Source organism: Ahaetulla prasina, chromosome 1, assembly GCF_028640845.1.
Source record: "Ahaetulla prasina isolate Xishuangbanna chromosome 1, ASM2864084v1, whole genome shotgun sequence".
Lineage (NCBI taxonomy): Eukaryota > Metazoa > Chordata > Lepidosauria > Squamata > Colubridae > Ahaetulla > Ahaetulla prasina.
Window position 1 is genome coordinate 125,673,849 of NC_080539.1, and position 13,697 is coordinate 125,687,545.

Genomic DNA, 13,697 nt, shown 5'->3' on the forward strand with positions numbered 1-13,697 from the left:
AGAAAGATACAGTGAAGATGGCTCAGTAGCCACATATGGGAGACTTGCGCTCTATGCATCCCGTAACTAACTAGTTCTTCTCAAATATTGTGCGTGGGGCAGGGGTGAAATGCTCCCGGATCGGATGGGATCGCGTGATTTGGTAGTGATGGCGGCTGCTGGTTCGGAGGACTGGTAGCAAAAATCCCTGGCCCCGCCCCCTGCCTCTGCTGAGCCGCACCATCAGCAGAGGTTTTTTTTTTTTTAACTTTTAAAAGCCGGTTTTGTTACAGCCAAAACAGGTCTTTAAAAGTAAAAAACAGCAGAACCTTACTTGTATTCTTACTTGTAGAAAACATGTTTTCTACAAGTAAGAGTAGAGATTCTAAGGCACTTACCTGATTACTGAGGAACGCCTGGCTCTCTTTCCAGCCCGAAAGCAGTTTCTGTTTCAGCCAGACAGCATCAATCGCTCAGCTAATCTATTTCCTTCCATCTGGCTGGCTTTGCTAGCTCAGGAACTCTGGGATTTGAAGTCCACAATAAAATAAAATAAAATAAAATAAAATAAAATAAAATAAAATAAAATAAAATAAAATAAAATAAAATAAAATAAAATATTTGTGCAGCTTTCTGAGATTTGGTGTGTTTCTGTAGTGTTTCACTCTAACTACACAAAATCTCAGAAAGCTGTATTGTGTGTGTGTGTGTGTGTGTGTGTTAGTTGTATGTGTGTAAAGTGTGAAAGTTGGTTTTTGAGCTTTTTGTGGCTATGTGAAGTGTGAAGTGCAGCTGTTTTTACATTGTGTGTGAGTCAGTTGTGTTGTGTGTGTGTAAAGTGTGAAAGTTGGTTTTTAGTACCTCTTATTGTTTTTTTATACTTTGTTTATTATTTTTATTTATTGTTATTGGCCACGCCCACCAAACCATCTGACCACCAAGCCACGCCCACCAATTAAGCCACGCCCACAGAACCAGTAGGGAAAATTTTTAGATTTCACCCCTGGCGTGTGGGTATATATCTCATAACCAAAATTGATTAAATTGCCTGGTATACCTGAAAAATATGAAGAAGGAGCATCTGTCCAGGAAGGCAGACCGAATTCATAGGCTTATGATTTCTTTATACGATACGGGGGGAGGGGTGTTTATCACATATTTTTATCTTGCTTTCATTATTTTTATAAATGGTGACAGAATTGTCTAGATCTCCTTTCTCCTCCTATTTTCCCCACAACAACAACTCTGTGAGGTGAGTTGGGCTGAGAGAGGGTGACTGGCTCAGCTGCCTAAGGTAGGAGTAGAATTCATAGTCTTCTGGTATTTTAGCCTTGTGCTTTAACCATTAGAGACCAAACCTGTCTGAAAATTGCCATTTGAAACAATAATGGAAGCAGTTGATTGACAAAGGTCTTTTAACTGAATGAAAATCCTCAAATGAATGTAAATGAGTGCATAGGTCACAGAATTCTTGTCTCATGTCAACATGCTTGTTTTATTTCATATTCTGAACTCTGAAAAGAATAAAAATGGAGTTCTATTTATGTGACTAAGATAATGTCATTATTAAAAATTATTTTAAAAATACTGAGGTTTAAAACTGTGTGGAATAATGAGAGGAAATCAAAATATGGCTTTTTTGATTTTATTTTAATACGATTAAAAAAGTGGTTAAAACAAACTGTGCCTTAACATTACCCATAAAACCAGGTTGGTATTTCTCCTTTACCTCTGATCAGTGATGGGATTCAGCCAGTTCGCACCACTTGGGGGGGAAACAGCTGTTTGGTGAACTGATTGTTGGAAGAAGTCATTAGGGCAGAGAACCGGTTGTTAAATTATTTGAATCCCACCACTGCCTCTGATGAATAGCTGAAGGTATTATCTGTGAGCTGCAGACTCTCAAATGTATAAATAAGAATTCTGAATGTATTTCTGAAAAGAAGATAATAAGATCAGTGAAGGGAAATGTTGGCAGTTTTTTAAAATAGATAATCATTGTGGGAAATGATTATCATTGTGGGAAATGATTATCTAATGGAATGGCTAGGATGTGATTGTGTTCAAAAACTTTTAACCAGGATTTTGCTCAATTCATGTGATGAAATAACACATTCAAAAAAGCCTCTTTGAGATAAATTTGTTAGTATTTAATATGCCACAAACCTCTTGGTTTATTTAGTCCACAGAAGTGATTGTCAAATGCCCAAGGACACCTATGGTTTGCACTGAAAGACTACATGAAGACCATAGAGATTAGCAGTGCTTCTTCTGGAAAAGCACAGAACTACTAAATGCAAAATACTTCTTAGAGTAACTGAGTTAGCCATGCATACCTTCATGTAAAGATTTCCTCTTCAAAGCACATACCATATATAGTAGTTGTGACAAATTACAAATTTAGTCTGCATGTCCCAATGCCCCCCTACATGTTTCCTTTCCTGTATTTCATCATGACCATGACCATGGCATGGAGATGAACAGAAGAGTTGTTCCATGCTTGGTAGTGTGATTAGGCTTTGAAAAGTCATTGTCATGTAGAAGTGTTCTAAAACTGTTTATAAGTAGCAGAGAAAGCTAATCACCCTAACAAATGCTGCATTCCTTCCCAAATAGATTTCTGTGCAATAATTAAATTTTATTAAAAGTTTATCTTTGAAAAGCTAAGCCATCGTTAGTATGTGTGTGGTGCTTAATGTGCGTATATGCACATGTGTGCATCTATGGACTTCCAGGACCTCACTTGCCTAGGAGAGAAAACAAAAAGCTGCTACCCACTTAGAAAAGCCACTCTCTCACCTTCTGTAATATTAGAGGGAACTAGAAATGTCCTTGAAGGACAGGAGGAAGAGCTGCTACCAAGGCAGCGATTTATTTTATTTATTTATTTAATCAAATTTTTATACCGCCCTATCTCCCGAGGGACTCAGGGCGGTTTACAGCCCGATAAAAATACAAATATAATACAAGATAAAACACTAATTAAAAAACTTACTGAATTAGGCCGAAATTTAAAATTACAATTAAAATAATAAAACCCCGTTAAAACTAAATTTAAAATTAAAATTCTAGTCCAGTCCTGCACAAATAAATAGATGTGTTTTAAGCTCGCGGCGAAAGGTTCGAAGGTCAGGAAGTTGGCGGAGTCCTGGGGGATGAGCCCAATTCCTAGTTGAAATAACACTACAGGCAGCCTTTCTAAATCAGGTGATAATGAAGTGAAGTACAAAGGAAGCACATTTCAGATTGGCAAGATTAGTCCTGATCGGCACTGGTTTCTTAGTCTGGCCTATGTCATGGATGGGATGGGAGACTGTTCTACAGAAGGTCAGGAGAGTCTATAATAGCTGAGAACACTATGAGTCCACTGCCCTAGGCACATGCCCAGGGTCAATTCTTGGGCTGAGATCAGAGTAGCAAAGGAGTGGAAGATTGTTCTATTTATGGTAACATATATAAATAATTATTTTTACTGATTTAACTTATGCTATCAATCAGTTTCTTTGTCAGAGAGCAGTGGCCTGCAATGTATCTCCATTCTAATCTGTTCCCTTTTGCAACCCCCTCACTAGATTTAGCACAGAGGCCCCTGACATCCATCAAGAGAAACAGAGGTTATTCTTGCAAGATGCATGGAAAAGAAGGAACATACTTCAACTTTGGTGTTTGCAAAACTCACTGATGGCATCCCAGAGCTATTTAATTACATAATAAATGGATTTCTCGGAAATGGAAGATGTATAACTCAAACCAGGTAATAATACCCTTTTCCCCAAATATGTAGAACATATTATTACAATGTGATTGCTTTACCGCATACTATTCTGCATTAGACACATTGTGCAAAAAGAGAATAAACCTTAATAATCAGTTTTGTAAGTAAATGAATAGCCAGGGGCTTCAGCTAACAGGTATCCTACATTTTTAAAAAATTCACTGTCATATTTTAATTCAAAGGTTGGTATAACTTATATGATGACAATAAAATATCTAAACAGACTTATTCAGGAAAGCTGTTCAAGCTTTAAAATGTTCAATTAAAAAGATACTTTAATGACTTCTGTAACTTTCATCAAATTGTTGATAAGCAAATCAGCTAGAAAAAGGGAAGGGATACCTATAAACCAGTGGTGGATTGCTCCCGGTTTGGACCAGTTCTATAGAACCGGTAGTAAAACTGGTGGGAGGCTCTGCCCACCGACCCAGATGTCGTCATAGGCGATCTGTGCATGCGCAAAAGCTTCTGCACATGCACAGAAGCTCGGGGCGCGCATGTGAGCTGAAGCAAGTGCACTCATGTAATCCTGTTGTGAACCGATAGTAAAGGTAAGTAGAACCCACCCCCGCTATAAACACATCATAAATGGAAAAAGCGACTTTAAGAAAAACAGCAACTTCTTCCAGGAGCTTAGAGGAAAGACATTACAGCTAGTCTTCAACTTACCACTGTAATTAAACTTTGAAATTATGATCATATGTCATGGCGGTTGTTAAAGGAGTCGTCATACATACTGATTTTAAAATCTTTTCAGTGGTTGTAAAGAAAATTGATTGTCTGCAATAGAAGGTTTTTTTGCCAGAAACAAATGCTGGTTTTCAGCAAAACATTGTAAATCATGGTCACATGACTGCAAACATCTGTAAATGTTGGGCCACTGCTGAATGCCCCAAATGCAATCATGTGACGGTAGAGTGGTGTTGGTGGGGAGCTGGAGTGGCTATCAGAACTTCAAATCCAGGCTGTAAGTAGCCCTGGGGAGGTTCATCATAACTTCAAGAAAAAGAACTTCTTCACTGAACTTCTTCACTTGTATTTATTTATTTTTTAGTTGGTTAGTTATCTAAACTGGTTTGCTGCCTGTCATGCTATAAGACAACTCTGAGTAGTGTAAAACATTAAAATGAAGCCATAAATATATGAATAAATGTATAAAATCACAAAATTACAATTACAATAAAATACAAGTTACAATTAAAGATGGGGAGGAAGAGAGAAGAATATAGGGTGGTGGGGGAAGAGAGAGATGGGACTGCTATTAGTTGATCAATCATCTCCAGTGGGCTCCAAGCCAACTGGCAAAGCCAGGCTCTTATGGAAAGCCAGAAGGGTGGAACCCAATTTCACCTCAGAGGTTAAGATGTTCAGAGAACTGGGGCCATGGCAGAGAAGGTCCTTCTCCTGGACCCTGCCAACTGGAATTCCTTGACCGATGGAATCTGCAGTATACTTTCTCTGCCAGCACGGGTTGGGTGAGCCTGTCTCATAAGGGTGAGACGGTTCCTCAAGTTACTTAGACCCATGCTATGCAGGGCTTTATATATAATAACCAACACACTGAATTGTATATGGAAGCAAACTGGTAGCCTGTCTAGTTTTCAAAACAGTGGTATAACATGGGCCACTTTAGGGATCCCAAAGACTGCCTATACCTCCACACTCTGCGCCAATGGAAGTTTCTGAATGCTCTTTAATGTAGAATGCCTTAAAGAGTTAAGAGTACTTACGTTTTTTTGAATATATTAATCCTGTATAACCAGATTTAAACCAGTGCATTGCCACTAGCATATAATGCCTATCAAGACATAATGCTATAATATATTGAGTTTTATGCCATTTGCTTCTATGGATAGGCATATGTGAAATATTAAATGCATGAGATCTACCCAAAGCAAGTCATGGAAGTAATAGGTTTGCTTAGGAGTACAGCTAATGGAAAAGTACTTGCAATGAAGACATCAAAGAAGATACAATTTTTTTTTAATTTTTCACAGCAAAATATGGTTCCCAACACAATATAGGATTACCATATGAACTGGATGAGACAATAGCACACCAGAAGAAAACTACCAGGAGGGGTGAGATGATGATGGACTGACTAAACTTTGATGGACTGGACAAACCTTGTTCGAAACGGTAAAAAAATGTATGCGAATGGAAATCCCTTGAAGCCCTCACACAGGATGAAATATTATGCACAGTAGATTTCCCACCTTAATCCTTCTGGAAATCAAATTCCTTCTTGGACATAGAATAAACGCTTGGATATCTGTGTAAATGTGTGGGCGAATAGAAGTTGAAGTTCAGTAAGTGAGCAATAAAACTGAAAATGTTTGATTCTATGGTATGAGTCTTTGGATAAGAAAGAGAAAAACTCCTGAATTTCTTTATGGCCCTTATTGTGACACCTCAAGGTGCAATGATGATCAGCAACAGACAGCTGTCATTGCTGAAGAAGCCTGCAACTACAATCAGAGAAAAGACAGAAGAAGACTGTCAATCCCCTCTCTGTCAAAAAGCCTTCTTTTCCCAAGTTTTATGCACCTCCCCCCCTTTTCTAACTTGTCCTGGATTAAAGCATGTTTTCCTGCTGCCAATATCTATCTTCCCTGAAACAAGTTTCAGAAAGAGATAAAATATCTTGCAGCTTGAGCACTGACTTGCCTTTAAACAGGGCATTATAATAATGATGATGAAAATGGAAAAGTAGACTGTGTAATGTCAGCTTGTACTTTTGAGGTGTGTAACTAGAAACAAACAGCCCCTAACATCTTTGAAAAGAAGAGTGAAATCGAAGCAAAATTTTTAATTTAAAAATAATATATATATATATTATCAGATGTCCATGAAATACTATTGTGGAATACTATTTGGAAAAAGATCCACAATGGGTGACAACTGAGTTTAAGTTTAAGAAGGAATAAAAATGTGTAAGAACTTATTTATTTTGCAAAAGTATCCTAACGTTCAATTTACCCCCACCCCCCAAAAAATTACCCTAAGCAGAAAAAGTATTCAGATAATAAAGGCTAAAATATTGATGGAAATTTCTAGCTGAATCTGTTTACTATGCCTTGAACGATTGGGAATGGTTCTTGCAGTAAATATTTCTGCCTTTCTAGGTTCCGCCAGCCTCCAATTAGACACCAAACTTTATTCAGAGACTTTAGGGTAATTCTTCCCTGTTCCTCTTCCCAATTTCTTTTGTCTCTCAGAGGTGTTTCCAACCAAATTGCCTCCATCTCTTTTCTCCCAAAAATCTCTCCTATCACAGTTCTTTCCCCAAAGATAGAGAATTAAGATCACAGTTAACTTAACTTCCATGACAGCCATTCCAGTCCCCAATCTACAGAGATTAGTAAATTACTCTTGAATAAACTACTTCCTTCTCTGCTTTCACCCAGAGACATCTGGGTGATTTCCTTCAGATGTCCTTCCAGACTGCTGCTTCTCAGTTATTTCTCCCGACAATCTCATTCTCTTAAGACAAGCCTTATTAAACTAAGAGAAGAGCTGAGAAAATTCCTTTGCATCATTCCTCTCTTCTTTAGGCTGGAATTCCAAGATGATCGAATCATTAAGTGTTGTATCATTAACTGTTAAATTTGTACCCTATGACATTAAGTGTTGTAAGTGTTGTACCTTGATGAAAGTATCCTTCCTTTTATGTACACTGAGAGCATATGCACCAAGACAAATGCCTTGTGTGTCCAATCACACTTGGCCAATAAAGAATTCTATTCTATTCTATTCTTTTGTTCTCCATAGTAAAGAGAGAGGCTGTGGGTCATTCCCCAGTGTATTAGTTATCAAACATGGAAAGAAAATTGTGGATTCCTCATCATCTAAATTTGTGCATTGGCAGTTTGTTGCCTTGTCCATGTGTGGCAATCTTTTGAGGGAATTGGGGTAGCTCATTCACTATAATAGCTCTAAAAAGGAATCAAAGAAATCCATGAAAGACAAAGCTAGGGAGCTATGGCTCCTAATACAATGCCTTCAAATTACCCTCTGGATCAGATAGGGGTTATTCCTCTGCCTTGGTCCTATTAGACCTCTCAGCGGCTTTTGATACCATCGACCATGGTATCCTGCTGCACCGGTTGGAGGGATTGGGAGTGGGAGGCACCATTTATCAGTGGTTCTCCTCCTATCTCTCCGATCGGTCGCAGACGGTGTTGACGGGGGGGCAGAGGTCGGCCCCGAGGCGCCTCACTTGTGGGGTGCCTCAGGGGTCGATCCTCTCGCCCCTCTTGTTCAACATCTATATGAAGCCGCTGGGTGAGATCATCAGTGGTTTCGGTACCAGCTGTACGCTGATAACACTCAGCTGTACTTTTCCACACCGGACCACCCCAGCGAAGCTATCGAGGTGTTGTCCCGGTGTCTGGAAGCCGTACGGGTCTGGATGGGGAGAAACAGGCTCAAGCTCAATCCCTCCAAGACGGAGTGGCTGTGGATGCCGGCATCCCGGTACAGTCAGCTGCAGCCTCGGCTGACTGTTGGGGGCGAGTCATTGGCCCCAATGGAGAGGGTACGCAACTTGGGCGTTCTCCTGGATGGATGGCTGTCCTTGGAAGATCATTTGACGGCCGTCTCCAGGAGAGCTTTTCACCAGGTTCGCCTGGTTCACCAGTTGCGCCCCTTTCTAGACTAGGATGCCTTATCATGCTCTCGTGACATCTCGTCTGGACTACTGCAATGCTCTCTACATGGGGCTCCCCTTGAGGAGCACCCGGAGACTCTAGGTAGTTCAGAATGCGGCTGCGCGGGTGATAGAGGGAGCCCCTCGTGGCTCCCATGTAACACCTCTCCTGCGCAGACTGCACTGGCTGCCTGTGGTTTTCCAGGTGCGCTTCAAGGTTTTGGTAATGATCTTTAAAGCGCTCCATGGCATAGGGCCGGGTTACTTACGGGACCGTCTGCTGCCTCCGAATGCCTCCCACCGGCCCGTGCGCTCTCACAGGGAGGGACTCATCAGGGTGCCGTCAGCTAGGCAGTGCCGACTGGCGCCGCCCAGGGGAAGGGCCTTTTCTGTGGGGGCTCCCACCCTCTGGAACGAGCTTCCCCCAGGACTTCGTCAACTTCCTGACCTTTGGACCTTCCGCCGTGAGCTTAAGACACATCTATTTATCTGCGCAGGACTGGACTAGATTTTTAAATTTTAATTGTTTAAATCTTAGATTTGGTTTTAAATTGGGTTTTATTATTTATATGTCTATTTTAAATATTTGGCCTATTTAATAAGTTTTTTAGCTTAATGTTTTACTTTGTATATTTATGTTGTTTTTATATGGCTGTACACCGCCCTGAGTCCCTAGGGAGATAGGGCGGTATAAAAGTATGAATAAATAAATAAATAAATAAATAAATAAATAAATAAATCTGAGACCACATTATCTCTTGATATCTGTGACTAAAAAATGAATGTGGAATGCATTGCCTTAATCTGTTGCTTGAGTGCTTCTTATTGTTGCTGATCATTGCACCACCAACACTATTTTTTTTAATTAAAATGTTTTACAAAGTTTTTGCAAATTCTCCCTCCACTCCTCTCTCCCCCTCTCCCCCTCCCCTCCCCCAATCCCCCTCCCACCCCGGACTTCCCGGAGCAAAATACAGGGTATAACATTTAACAATCATAAACTAGACTACACTAACTATCCATAGACTCCCCTCCCTTCCTTGGAACCTTTTTTTTTAAAAATTTTTTAAATTTACATTTATATCCCGCCCTTTTCCGAAGACTCAGGGCGGCTTACAGTGTGTAAGGCAATAGTCTCATTCTATTTGTATATTTACAAAGTCAACTTATTGCCCCCCCAACAATCTGGTTCCTCATTTTACCTACCTTATAAAGGATGGAAGGCTGAGTCAACCTTGGGCCGGGCTTGAACCTGCAGTAATTGCAGGCTATTGTGTTCTAATAACAGGCTCCTTACAGCCTGAGCTATTCCGGCCCTTTTTATATATATAAAAAAAGAATACAAGTACAATTCTTAAATTCTATTCATTAATAAGCTATTTGATACTTCTTAGTCTCATACTTATTTTGAATATAATCAATCCATCTTCTCCATTCCAATATGTATCTTTCTTGTGAATAGTCTTTCAAATACGCTGAAATTTTTGCCATCTCCGCTAAGTTTGCTACTTTTAATGTCCATTCTTCAATAGTAGGCAATTGTTCCTTCTTCCAGTATTGCGCTACCAATAGTCTAGCTGCTGATATTAAATTTAAAATCAGTTTACTCTCTATTACGATACAATCCGTAATTATACCTAGTAAAAACAACTGTGGAGTAAAGTTTATCTTCTTTTTCAAAATATTTTGCATAATCCACCAAATTTTTATCCAAAATGATTTGATTTTTTTACATGTCCACCATATATGATAATAAGTAGCATCATCAAAATCACATCTCCAACATTTAGCTTGCAAGTTCAGATACATGCACACTAGTTTTTTAGGATCTAAATGCCATCTATAAAACATTTTATAAAAATTTTCTCTTAAATTTGTGCTTGTGTAAATTTAACATTTCTAACCCAAATTTTCTCCGAAGTTTCCATCATTATAGGTTCCTGTATATTTTGTGTCCATTTTATCATACAGACCTTAACTAATTCCGTTTCTGAATCTATTTCTATCAATGCATTATACAACCTTTTAATATTTTTATTTATTTATTTATTTATTTGTCACAACAATATATATAAGCATCACACAAAAAGATTATATAGTATATAAACATATATATGAGGGAATATTAGGAGGTATAAGCATATATATATATATAAGAAGAAAAAAGAAAAACAATAGGACAGGAACGGTAGGCACGTTTGTGCTCTTATGCACGCCCCTTATGGTCCTCTTAGGAATGGGGTGAGGTCAATAGTAGAAAGTTTTTGGTTAAAGCTTTTGGGATTATGGGAAGAGACCACAGAGTCAGGTAAAGTGTTCCAAGCACTGATGATTCTGTTACAGAAGTCATATTTTCTGCAATCTAGATTAAAGCGGTTAACATTAAGTTTAAATCTATTGGTTGCTCTTGTATTATTGCAATTAAAGCTGAAGTAGTCTTTAACAGGAAGGACATTACAATAGATGATTCTATGAGTTAAATTTAGGTCTTGTCGAAGGCGACGGAGTTCTAAGTTTTCTAAGCCTAGGATTTCAAGTCTGGTGGGATAAGGTATTTTGTTGTTTTCAGAGGAGTGAAGAACTCTTCTTGTAAAATATTTCTGGACACGTTCAATTGTATTGATGTCAGAAATGTGGTGAGGGTTCCAAACAGGCGAGCTGTATTCTAGAATTGGTCTAGCAAATGTTTTATATGCTCTGGTTAGTAGTGTAGTGTTTTTGGAAAAGAAGCTACGCAAGATTAGGTTTACAACTCTTAGAGCCTTTTTTGCTATGTAGTTGCAGTGGGCTTTGGCACTTAGATCATTTGATATGAAAACTCCAAGATCTTTAACAGGGTGGGGGTCATCTGTAAAATAATGTCCATCAAGTATGTACTTAGTGTTTGGGTTCTTTTTTTCAATATGTAAGACTGAGCATTTGCTGGTTGAGATTTGGAGTTGCCAAGTTTTAGGCCAAGTGGTTAGATGATCAAGGTCTTTTTGAATGGTAGATGTATTGTCTGTGGTTTGACATCGTCAGCAAAGAGAACAGTCAGATGATTGACTTTGATCTCTAATTTCTTTTACCAAGTTTTCCTCGTTTTGCATGATACCAATTTTCTGGTCTTCTTTCCATCTAGCTTGCAGCTGTGCATACTGAAACCAAGTATGAATCATCCTTTCCTCTTTCATTGTATTTAAAGATTTCAATTGTATTTTAACCTTTTCCATAAAAAGAAGCTCTTTATAAGTAACCACCTCCTGTTTTTGTTCTGTACTTATATTCTCTATCGCATATCTGGGAATTGCCCATATGGGTATTTTATAGTCTAACTTGTATTGATACTTTTTCCAAACCCGCAACAAGGCATTTCTAAGTATCACCAACACTATTAGAGGAAACAAAGGATGTGTTGTGACCCAGGCCCAAGTAAGTAGTAAGAAACTCAGTCCGTGAAAAACCAAACAAACTTTATTCAAACATTCAAACATGAATGAATTATTTCATTCCCAGAGTCGTTCAACTCAGATTAAAACAAATGCCTCCCAACACAAATTCCTCAGTTCTCTTGTAAATCTTGGTCCAATTAGGCAAACTGCCAAAGGCCTTTCTTGGCAAATGTTCAGAAGTCACAAAAATAAAGATGTAGACAAAGCACCAGCAACCCGTATCAACCATCAGCACCAGTCAATGGTATTTGTGATGCATTTTTGAATGTTCAGTTGACTGAGTTTCCTGTTTAATGAATAAATAAAATAATAATAATAATAATAATAATAATAATAATAATAATAATAATAATAATAATAATAATAATAATAATAGGAACAGAGTTGGAAGGGACCTTGGAGGTCTTCTAGTCCAACCCCCTGCCCAGGCAGAAAACCCTACACTACTTCAGACAAATGGTTATCCAACAAATAGTTATCCAACTATAAAGGATCAGACGCTGAGGCAAAACGGTTTAATGTGGAATGGCTGCTCTTATCATTTTTCCTGATTTCCCTGAATTCCTTAGCTGTTTTCTTCTCACTGGGAAATGGGTTAGGTAAAGAAACTGTGAGCACACACATACCTGTGGGGAAAGTCAAGAGTGGCTTTTGAAGCAGCTGTGTTAGCCTGAATAAAAACATGGCTGATTTAACAATTCAAAAATAAGAAGCCTGCACAAGCATCTCTTTCAAAGCTTTTTCACCGCTCTAATGCTTAGCCCTTGTGTGGCAGGTTGTGCGTGTCTCCTTTTTCATTTCCCCCTCCCCCTTCTGAATTGCATTCTGCAAGCTTCTCTTTTGTATTTATTTATTTATAATGTAATTTCTATACCGCCCTTCTCCTGAAGGACTCAGGGCGGTTTACAGCCATATTTAAACAACAAATACAAATAACAATTTGTATATTGCTCTGGTTCAGTAAAGAAGAGCATCTGTAGTTTGAATATTGGAAACTGACAATAAATGGAAATTATGGGCTCTCCACTTTTAATCATAGATGTAAAAAGGAGTGAGAGGTATCTATAGATGCTAACTGCTGACTCCGCAAAGAGAGTCAGGAAATAAACAATCCCATTTGTTTTAGCGTGGCAGAAATGTGATATAGATAAAGATATGCATAGGACTATTTCTATTATATTTACAGCATATCTCAGGTTTTTAAAATATTTTTTAAAATAATGTTGTTATCCAAGCCTCTGAAAGACTGCAAATGAAAGTAACTTGTTTATCATTCAAAATAAACTCCATGTCTTTTTGTCTGTGCCAACTTTAAAAAGCTCACAGTAAAATCTTGGACAAATTACTGCATAAGTCTGTACCATTAATTAGCTAAGTGAGTTAGATAGATGGAGATTGGAAACTGGTGGAATTGTAATGTGATCTCCAGATAAGGCTTATTGATTTTAAAGTCAGTAGGTAATGATACCTATTGACTTTTTAAAAATGAAGATGCTCCCAGTGGGAAAGTAAAGTCGCTGGATAGCCATCCCATTTGGTTTATCTACTGATCTTTTAAGATATCAGGTAAGAAAACCTTTGAGGGCTCTCCAAGCGACTCCATGGATATTGTAGGAATTTAGCACCCACCCCCCTCCTAGAAGAATGAAATATTTTAGAAAATATTTAAAAAGGCAGAATATATTTCCCTGGATGAGAAATGGAGAAACATGTTTTAAAGACAAAGCAGCTTCCTGACTCCCCCCCCACCTTTGTCAATGGGCCATTAAAGCCTCAGCCAAGCTCACTCATTCTCCCCACCTTTGTCAATGGGCCATCATCATCTGCAACATAATAGGACCCATCTAGCAACAGAAACTCACCA